At 31.7% G+C, this 9,665-nt stretch overlaps 1 protein-coding gene and 1 long non-coding RNA gene across 3 annotated transcripts in view; one reads left to right on the top strand and one right to left on the bottom strand.

The window, feature by feature from the left end:
* LOC106872383 (protocadherin beta-15) overlaps positions 1–9,665 on the top strand; it is a 259,461-nt gene that overhangs the window by 238,659 nt on the left and 11,137 nt on the right. The gene's annotated exons all lie outside the window — the stretch shown is intronic.
* LOC128249444 (uncharacterized) lies at positions 409–7,691 on the bottom strand. The gene is made up of 3 exons (XR_008265567.1): positions 7,442–7,691; positions 4,254–4,370; positions 409–626 (listed from the first exon to the last, which is right to left on the bottom strand). It is a non-coding gene; the product is annotated as an uncharacterized LOC128249444 (long non-coding RNA).

Raw genomic sequence — 9,665 nt, 5'->3', positions numbered from 1 at the left:
ACCGCCTGACTGGCTCCTGTAGGATTTTCGAGCGAGATCGTTGCCAGTGCCCCTGGACTGGCTTGTGCGGGTGGCACATAAAAGACACCATTTCGAGCGTGGCCGTTTTCGTGCGGGTGACACGTAAAGGCACCCACTACACTCTCTGAGTGGTTGGCGTTAGGAAGGGCATCCAGCTGTAGAAACTCTGCCAAATCAGACTGGAGCCTGGTGTTGCCATCCGGTTTCACCAGTCCTCAGTCAAATCGTCCAACCCATGCTAGCATGGAAAGCGGACGTTAAACGATGATGATGATGATGATGATGACATGTAATCAGCTATAAGATAGAAATTCATAAAATCTCTAAATAGTAAGAGAAAATAAATCCCAATCTTACATTAGTTACTCTTCTTTTCTAAATCTATATTGGGTATATTTTCTTCTTGTTTATAAGCTCATGTTTCTCTTATCTTTTTCTTTCTCCCTTTTTCATTTACCCTTTTTCTTCTTCCCTTTTTCTTTATTTATTTCTTTCTATGTATCTTACTCTGGTTATATGTGAATTTTTCCTGCCTACCACAATATATTGAAGTAAACTTTTTTCCATTTGTATGTTTTGTTTGTAATGAACTGATGAGTGTAGCACTGAAATAGAAAGTTGTTATGTAACCAATTGAAACAAACATATTAAATGCATTTGAAATATCAATAAATTCTTTTGAGATAATTTTATAATATATGACATACATTAATAGCAATTCAAATAACCTATTTTTATTTGAATAAAATAGTTGTAACAAAACATGTGAATAGGAGGAAAATTTTCATTCAGACACTGAGACAAAAGTGCCTGGTGAAGTGTATGGCATCAAGATATACTAATGTGTACATGTATACACACACATACACACACACACACACACATACATACATACCATATACCTTACACAGTGCACCAAAAGGCATGATATGTTGCCAAAAGTTCGGGCACTGTAGAAATGTTCCACATTCCATTTCTATGCTCGACGATGTTTGACAACATTTATTATAACTCTGGATACACTCATGTGAAGAAACAAATGAGCACCCAAAACATAACTACATGCTTTATATAATGTATATGAGCATAAATGCCAGATACATTTTTCTATGCATGCATGCATACATACATATACATACATACACAAGCACACACACACACACACACGTATGCCTGAGCGCGTGCATACACACACACATTCACTAACACACACATGTGCATACATACACATATAAGACGGGGTGCTTAAAAATTCCTGGCTTTGGATAAAAAAAAATACATGAGGATCAGTTTATTATGATTTTATTCACCATATTCCCCTCTCAGATTCACACAATTATTGCAGCAGTCCTTCAGTTTTTCTAAGCTCTGTAAAAGAACTCAGAAGTTTGGGCCTCCAACCAGGCCTTTCACAATACCCTTAAAGCCAGGAACTTTTTAGTATCCCTTGTATTATATATATATACATATATATATATGCATGCATATATATATATATATATATAGGATTTGTATACTGCTTCTATCATGAACAGAGATTTTCTAACAGACTAGTTTCCTAGTTACAAAATTAGTGACTGTATGACCCTGTGTTTTCTGTATATTACAAGTGAGATTAAACTGCTGCCATGCCTAGCGAAACAAGAACCCACCACCAAGGAGATCCAATACAGATCGAAAGTACATGGATGGTCTGGTGGTCTTGGAGCTAGGAATAGCAGGAGTTATCCTCAGCTTGCAATAAATGTCAAGGGCAAGAAGTGCACTGAATAGACCAGCCAGAGATGTCTCCCTGGAGTTAAACAGGACTATCTTAGAGGACAACATCATTCAAGTGGCCTTTATCAATAGTTTGAATATATTCTTTTATATGTTTCAGCCTTGAGGCACCACCATAATATATATATATATATATATATATATATATATATATATATATATATATATAAATATACACACATACATACTCATATTTATATATGCATAAATATATGCATGTATATATATACATTCCTACATATTTATATACACATGTATATAACTCTTCGAAACGCCAGTGTTATAATGGTGGCAGCTGATAAAGGAAATGTTCTCTATGTGGCCTGTGTGTTTTCTGTACCTTGTTTATCATTTTGTCCATGTTTTTTTGCAACGTCATGTACCCAGATATGCATCTATATATACATGTAGATGAAGGTATGTACATACATGTACATATATATGCATATACACTCATATATTATTTATATATATGTATGCTAAATGATGATGATGATGATTCCATAAGTGTTCTCTCTATAGTATCATATTTCCAATCTTTATGCCATTCTTAGATTATGTTGCTCAACATCTTCTCATCCATCCTTAGCATTTAAATAAGAACTTCTCCTCCATTCCAATTTTCTTTATTTCTCTCTTGCTTCATTTTCAACTTTATCAATTCCAATTTTCAACTCATTCAATTCCATCAAATATTTATGTTACTGTTTTGTTTTATTGCTTTCCTTCTCCCTATTAGTACTTCTATGTACTTTTTTTTTTTTTTCCTGTTTTAAGTAGAATGTTTTCCTTCTAATTATATCGTTTTCCTGAATGCTTCTATCATGAAATACGCCGAAATAAATTGGGTTGGGGAGGAAAAAACTAGTCTGATACAAACATAGTATTACAATAAAAAAAAAATGCAATTTAACTCCATTTTGAATTGTCGTTACTGCTAACGCTAATCATTTTCTCCTTACAACCAGACTCAATCATTTCTTACCCTTCCCTGTAATAATAGAAATCACTTTTGTTTTTTATTTCATTTCCTAATTGTTGTCAAGTGAGTTCTTGCTTTCATCATGTGGGATGTTCAGCTTTCATTGTCAACAGTTAGATCAAAACATCTTTTCTTCATTTAACACTTTTTTTTGTAACATTTCTCCATTTACATTTCATTCTTTCCCATTCAATATCTTGTCACCTATTTCTTCCTTAATTTTCCCCTGTAAAGCTTTGCCTGCATTGTTCTATTTTTTCAATTATTTCCACATCATTAGAACATTTGTTGTCAGTCATTTACCACACTGATCCTTTACCATATCCACACATGCACCCATTAACAAACACTAACTATTGATGAGCAGCGACTGTTATCTGTTGTAACCACAATTGTTAGAGTACTTCTCTCAGTGTGCAAGTGAGGGAAAGTAAGTAATATATAATTTTAAATGTATAAATCTAAAGGCATTTGCTGTTGTGTCATCAGAAATAGAGTAAATGTTTTACACAAGGATCAGACAAAGCTGTATGCTTAAAAGTTGCTTTGCAACCACATGGTTCTGGATGCAGTGACTCATTGTGCAGCACTTTGAGCAAGTATCTTTTAGTGTAACATTAAGTTAATTGACCAATGTCTTGGAAATGAATAATAAAGTAGATGGAAACTGTGTGAAGCCCATTGTGTATGTGTGTGCATGTGTATTGTATGTTTATATGTGTGTATGTGTATGTTATTTTGTGTGTGTGTGTGTGTGTGTGTGTGTGTGTGTGTGTGTGTGCATGTGTCCATACATGCTTTTGTATTTGTCATTGGTTGTTTTACTATCAATGTTGGTTTGTTTGACTAAAAGTGTTTGATAGAATAACCTAGAAGTAAATTCAGAAGCAGGAGAATTGTACCAATGACTAGATTCCAGAAGTCTGATTATGTTTTTAATAAACTAAGAACTAAATGAACAGTGGACATATAGAACAGTTTTGTGTGTTCTTAAAGAATTAAAATGACTCATGTTCTAATATTTATCTTAGAATGAAATCCTTAATACTAGAAGAGTTTTGCTTCTAAATTATAGTTTAGAAAATGGGATACTCAGTTCTTACTATTTTAGAATAGAAGCATAAAACCCTTCCTTTTAACAAAAACAAAAAAGCTTCTTTTATATTTTTAAACATTTTTTCCATTAAAATATCTGTCATATAATCTAACAATGCTTCAAGAAAAAATACTTCAGAAACCAACGTGAGCCATTTTTGGAAAAAAAAAATATATATTTTGGATTAAGTTTAGTAGAAGATATTTTCTCTTTGATCAGTTCTTGAATATCTAATGAAAAACTTTTTGTACTTCAAGCTATATCCCCATATTCTGCACGTTGTTTTTATTTCAACTTGGAATTCTTACTTTTGTTATGTTCCTATGAATGTTACATATACTGTGTGTAAAGTTTAACTCAATTTTTTTGTAATACCTGAATATTTTTTCTTTATCTTTTCTGATGTGAAGTACTCCAAGATGTCAGTCTGTCCTTTTCTATCTTTTGTGCAGAAGTTTATCTTTTTTCTTTTCTTCTTATCTTCATTTTTTTCTGTAAGGTGAAAGAAATATTTTGGAAGAGTTTTGAAAAGTAAATTTTAAAAATGCTGATTTATGAGAATCAAACTTAAACTTTATGTCTCTCAAATATTTCTCTTAAAACAACTTCATTAACTATATTGTAAATCAAATAATTAATGGCTAATACATCTCATAATAATATACAACTCTAATGATCGGTTGTATGTTTCACAGGAAATAAAACATGGGTGTAGCTAGAATTTTGACAAAAGTGCTTCTCAAATTTTGGTACAAGGCTAGCAATTTCAGTGGGGTGGGGTATGTTGATTACATCGACCCCAGTGTTCAGCTGACCTCTCTGGAATTTACGAACAGAAAGTAAAGAGTAACTAAATGCTGCTAAGCATTTTGCCTGGCATGCTAACAATTCTGCCAGTTCACCGCTCCTTTAATATTCTTTCTACTTGAAGCACAAACCTAAGATTTAGGAGAAAGGATTAAGCCAATTACATCGACCCCAGTGTGTAACTAGTACTTATTTAATCGACCCCTAGAGGATGAGAGCCAAAGTCAACCTCGGTGGAATTCAAACTCAGAATGTAGAGACAGACAAAACACTGCTAAGCATTTTGCCTGGCATGCTAACTGTTTGCCACCTACTACTGCTCTTCTAATATTAAAGTCAATCCATGATTAATCACCTAATGAATAAGTGGAATTAAAATAAACATTAGATAATTATCAAATTTTCATGAAGCTGTGCGGTAGAGAGGGTTTCTTTGAACTTCCCTCTCATACTAGGATGTATAATACCAGTAAATTTCACCATTTCTTCTTTGATGTTTTACTATCTTTTATCTTCCATTTTTAACTTATTTCACTCGTTGGCAACAGTCTAATGAGTGAAATAGTCCAACAAATCAAACGTAGTACTTGTGTTTTATTTAAATCCAGTACTTATTCTATTGTTATTTTGTTTTTCTTGTATTTTTTGCCAGAATGCTAAGTTATGAAGACATAAACAAACCAACATCTGTTGTCAAGAGGTGGGGGAAGAAACACAACATAAACATACACACACATAAATATCTACACCAACAGATAGTCCTAAACCAGTTGTTAAGTATCCCACCTGTGAGGGAGCGATGCTAGATAAGTTGAATCAATTGTTGTGATTAATAAACATCTTCCTTCATCCATCTTTCATATTATATATATGTGTGTGTGTGTGTGTGTGTGTGTGTGTGTGTGTGTGTACACATAATTAAAGGATCAGCAACAGTTGCTTCACCACATACCGAAGTTCAGAAATAGTAGCTAATATTCTAACTGCTTTATTTTTAAAATATCTAGATCTGGCCTTTCACACATACCCTACAATGTCATGCTAAAAATAAACAATGACATCATCAAAATATTGAAGCTACAAGATAGTTCATGATAACCTCAAAACAATGTGAATATGCAAGCATTTACATTTGACAGAATAATCTGAATAGGGTTAAAGCTCTTTTGAATGTATAAGGTACAGCCTTGTCATAACGTGTCATGCTGATACTACCTGATAGTTACATTGTGTAGATATATCTGTGGAATACTCAGCTAGTTACATACAACTTCAACGTGACTATTGTCAGTCAATTCAGATGACTAAACAATCCAAAACACAGGATCAGAAATACCGAAATTCATTTATTATTCTTATTCTTTCATCAGTAAATGTATTAGAACCTTTCCTTGTATCACGCTAATTTGAATTTCTTCTAAGTTTTTCTCATTAACACCATGTATTGGGCCAAATATTTTTGATTATATTCTATATGCAGCTTCACCAGAGAGAATGAAATTTTATTTTATGTTACCACTTGTAAGCAGTCTCAGTTCAGGAGTCAACACATTACATTTTATCCCCATAGAGACTGTAAATTACTCAAGAAGCTTGAACAGAGCAGAGATAAATTTTCTCATACCAAGCTATATTTGTATGTGTTACAATTAGATTTAATATTCCTAACTTTTAGTGATTTGTGAGATCTCTGGACCTTCAGGGCAATAGCTATATGCAATAAAGACAGGTTTCTTGTCAGGAATCAATAAAATAAGTTCAAATCTAGTTTTGATACTAAAATTGGAAGATTTTTACCTGTTTGTGTATGCGTGTTTGCAAGTGTTAAAGATATATATATATATATATATTTATATATATAATTATATATTCACACATAAATATTATTATATATATATATGCATACATTTATATAAATGTATAGTTATAATGTATATTATATATATACATATAAATATTATATATTTTATATATATATATTTTATATATATTTGTGTGTATGTATATGTGTATATATATATATATATATATATATATATATCTGGCTATCTATCTATCTATCTGTCTATCTATCTATCTATATGTCTATCTGTGTCTATATATGTGTGCATGTACATATATATGCTTGTATATAGTGCTGGCTGTGTAATATATTTAACATGAGATATATCTAATATTAGCATGGTATACCTTAGAAGGTATCCATTCACTAAATATTGTCACACTAACTGAATAAACAGAAGTGTCGCTAGTGCTACAGAAAACGAGTGCTGTATGAAACAGGGAGAAAAACAACATCACAGGAAGAGTAATGTTAATAATGGCAAGGTTTAATATGGTACATCAGTGTAGTAAACAGTTGGTTTGCAGCCGTGCAGAATTGGAAGTTATTAAATATTACAGTAAATATTGATATCAGAGAAATATCTTAAGTTTATCTGTTAAAAATAAAAGAAAGAACAGAAAAAAAATTTGATCTTATTTTGGAGTTTGTTGCAAATATTAGAAAAATAATAATCTTGATTTTAAAAGATTTTGAAGGGCAATACTTATTCTGTAGAATATCGTTCTCTTTTCTTTAATTTTTTTTTTTTAAGGCTAGAATATAATCCTTAAGAAAATTATTTTGCAACTGAAATAAAATAATATTCTTTTATTTAAGGAAACATTAGAAAAAAATATTATTTTAAGCTGCATTTGAAAAATAGAGATAATAAAGTTCACACACAGGAAGAAAAAAAAAAATTGTAACAAACCCATTTTCTCTAGTGCCATTAACCCTCTTTTAGAAATATTTCCTGGTTGTAGCCATTAGAATTTCAGTAATGGGCCATAAATATTTCTTGTTGCTCAGAAAACTACTAAAAGTGTTTAATGTTCTTCCTAATTGTCAGCAAGCTTTTAAAAATTTTAACCACTCTTAGTTTTACTGGCCTAAGGTCACAATAGCCGATATACCGAGGAGGCATCTTTACAGCCAATGATTTCTCAATGTAAAATGTGATAACAAGGAAAATTGATGTAGGAAAATAATACTACACATCATTGAATTTTCATACTTTTATTATGTCTTTCCCTCATCCTCATTTTCTCACTCCCCCCTCTCTCTCTCTCTCTCTCTTACTCCCTCTCTCTATCTTTTTCTCTCTCTTTTTCCATTATGCTTTATATTAACATATTTCATTTTGTCTAAAAATATAAACACACTAGCATGGAAAAATGGACGCTAAATGAACAAACGAAATACTCGCTGTTCAATCTATGAATTAGCTGAGTCATTAGAGTATTGGATTGAATGCATCACAGTATCTCTTCTGATTCTCTATGCTCTGAGTTCAAATCCCATTAAGTCAACTGTCTTAATTCATTTCTAGGTTGATTAAAAAAGTATCAATCCAGAGTATTGAGTTGGGTTGGGTTGAGTTGGGTTGCACTGGTAGTGCAGTATGAATGTCAGACTGGTTACCTCTCAGGTCTTTGTGTTATGCATTCAAATCCTACCATGACCTACTACAGTGGTAGATTTACTTCATACCCAGTTTAACACCACCACCTGGAACTCTGAATTCTCTTTAGCTGAGTCCAATTCTTCACTATTATTTTAGCCAGGTCTTTGGTTAAAGAATAACTTTTGCTCTCCCTTTTACCCATCTCAGAGACTCTGCAATGTTTCATGGACAATACTTTCCATTCTGATTGAAATATAATTACAAAAATCTAAGGTTAACCAATAAGAATATAAGTTAAATAATGCTAGAATTAATCTGTAAAAGAATATTAGAAAATGATTGCATTAAAACTGATATATAGCAATATATACTAATATATAATGATATACAATGATATATGAAAATGCATACCTCTTTAAAGAACAACTCCCAAAATAATAAACTTAGATTTCTTTTTATTTAATACTAATCACAGAAAACATTTAAACAATTCAAAAGAAATAAACCTCAGTTCATTGTCAAATCTTATTGAATTTAAGTCAGTTAAATTTACAAGCTGGTAGTTTCTAGACAGATACAACATCATTAACCTCCTTCCAGAAGATAAACTAAATAGCTGCTCTTACTGGTTTCTTTTCTTTTTCTTCTTCCGGTATTTAATTATTTTGGCTTCATATTACGACTTTCAAAAATTGTAATGTTTTCCTATAGAATATTTTAACTGGTTCATTATGACATAAAAGGATAAGGAAATTTTAAAATTCTACCATTTTATGGTTCTTTTATTAAACTGTCCCTTATCACAAGAGAGTTTGAAATTACTAATAACAGTGATGAGGTTGCCTTATTTTCCTAAATAGGCATAAGGCTTTTGAATAACATGAGGTATATAGCTAATGATAATAATGACAAGAGGAAAGGTGATAAGAATGACAACGATGACAATGATGATGATAATGAGGATGACAGTGGTGACAGAGGCAGTAGTGACAATGACAGGGATGACGATGATGACGACCTCGACAATAAATTTAAAATCAATTTTTCCATTCTGGCATAGGTTGCATGGATTTGCATTGTCCATGCATCGTGATACTCTATCATCTCCTTTCATAAGCTTGTGTTGCTTCCAAATTTGATGAAGCTACTTAGTCCAAAATCTACTTTATACTACAAGCTCATGGGACCTTCTCTTGACCCAGTATATATCATTCATCGATATTAAATATCCATTTCTTTTTTGCTACGAATAGCTTTCATTTCCAACTGCTTGTTCATCAAATTTTCCGTTCCTTAGAATTTAACATTGTACATCCCATGGAATATATTCAACTTATTAATTTCCAGTTTCTTCAAAACTGTCCATTTTACAGATGCTTATAGCTAATCCATCCCTTTCAGTGGATCTACTCAATGTATCTCTCTCTCTCCCTCATTCTCTTTCTCTTTGTCTATGTATATGTATGTGTATATGTGTATGTATATATATATATATATATATATATATATATATATATATATATATATATAT

This window comes from Octopus bimaculoides, chromosome 14, assembly GCF_001194135.2.
Source record: "Octopus bimaculoides isolate UCB-OBI-ISO-001 chromosome 14, ASM119413v2, whole genome shotgun sequence".
NCBI lineage: Eukaryota > Metazoa > Mollusca > Cephalopoda > Octopoda > Octopodidae > Octopus > Octopus bimaculoides.
The sequence above is the reverse complement of the archived record's forward strand: the minus strand, read 5'-3'. Positions and strand labels throughout refer to the sequence as shown.